At 46.0% G+C, this 1,461-nt stretch overlaps 1 pseudogene; it reads right to left on the reverse strand.

Moving 5' to 3' along the window:
- Positions 1 to 77: 77 nt before the first annotated feature.
- Positions 78 to 389, reverse strand: LOC103260176 (annotated as a pseudogene).
- Positions 390 to 1,461: the final 1,072 nt, after the last annotated feature.

Raw genomic sequence — 1,461 nt, forward strand, 5'->3', positions numbered from 1 at the left:
CCAGGTCTCGAACCTGCGGGCTCAGGCAATCCACTCACCTCAGCCTCCCAAAGGCGCGGGATTACAGGCTGAGCCACCGAGCCCGGCAACACCAGGGCCTTCTTGCTCTCCATGGTCTCATGGTTTGCATCATAGAGGGCAAAGAGGCAGTCTTTGTCTGGCTGCAACTTGACAAAGGTGGCATAGGGGTCATTGACAGTCTGGCTCACGTCACCTACCAGGATCTCCTTGCCCTCCTCCATGATGATGTTTTTTTTGTCCTCACTCAAGCAGAAGAGCACCGCCTTCTTGTGCTCCTTCACCTCCTCTGGTGTGGAAAACTTGTTGTACATGTTCATGTCCTTGAGAACCTTGATGATGCCATCAGAGACAGCCACACCAGAGGTCATGTTTCCGGAAGTGAGGAGGAGAAATGGTGAGAACAGCCAGAGAATAGGACAGTGCTGCAGCTGCTGCTGGGATCCAACTGAACCTCTAAAATTATCTTATAATTTTTTTTTTAGTTGGGCTCTCACTCTGTTACCCAGGTTGGAGTACAGTGGTGCAATCATGGCTTACTGCAGCCTGGAACTCCTGGGCTGAGGCAATCCTTCCATCTCAGCCTCCTGAATAGCTAGGACCACAGACACATGCCACCATGCCTGGCTAATTTTTTTTATTTTTTGTAGAAATGAAGACTATGCTGCCCAGGCTAGTGTTGAACTCCTGGGCTCAAGTAATCCTCCCACCTCGGCCTCCTAAAGTGCTGGGATTACAGGCATGAGTCACTGTGCCCGAACCCTAAAATTATTTTAATTATCTTTATTAATTTACTTTGACTGATGCAACAACTAACTGCTTACTCCTGGAGTCAATAGAGATATGAGAGGCAGAGAAAAGTTTTGATTCTGAATTCAGAATTCAGGGAGACAGGTATAATATATTTACCAGGACCTGCTCAAAGCAACACAAACTCATTCCAGTATTTATAGCAAAACAGGCATTGTTTTATCTATCCTATTGATTAATAGCAATTATGTATCTTGTGACCATTATTATTATTATTTTTTGAGTTGGAGTCTCACTCCGTCACCCAGGCTGGAGTGCAGTGGCACGCTTGCTGTCACCACAGCCTTGACCTGCTGAGCTTAGGTGATCCTTCTGCCTCAGCCTTCCAAGTAACTGGAACTATAGACACACACCACCACGCTCGGCTAGTTTTTTTGTGTGTGTGTGACTTATTGTAGATACAAGGTCTCATCAAGTTGCCCAGGCTGGTCTCAAACCCCCAGGATCCTCTCACCTCAGCCTCCCAAAATGCTGGAATTGCAGGCTGAGCCACTACGCCCAGCCACATCTTGTGACCATTATTTAGAATCTTTTTAAATCAGAGCTTAGATCCCAAGCAGTTGCTGACATAAGCCAGTGTTCAGATTATATCAATCAATCAATCATACCATTTTTTTATTTTAAAGATGTGGG

Source organism: Carlito syrichta, unplaced genomic scaffold (genome assembly GCF_000164805.1).
Source record: "Carlito syrichta isolate Samal-C Ts95f unplaced genomic scaffold, Tarsius_syrichta-2.0.1 Scaffold88043, whole genome shotgun sequence".
Taxonomy (NCBI): Eukaryota; Metazoa; Chordata; class Mammalia; order Primates; family Tarsiidae; genus Carlito; species Carlito syrichta.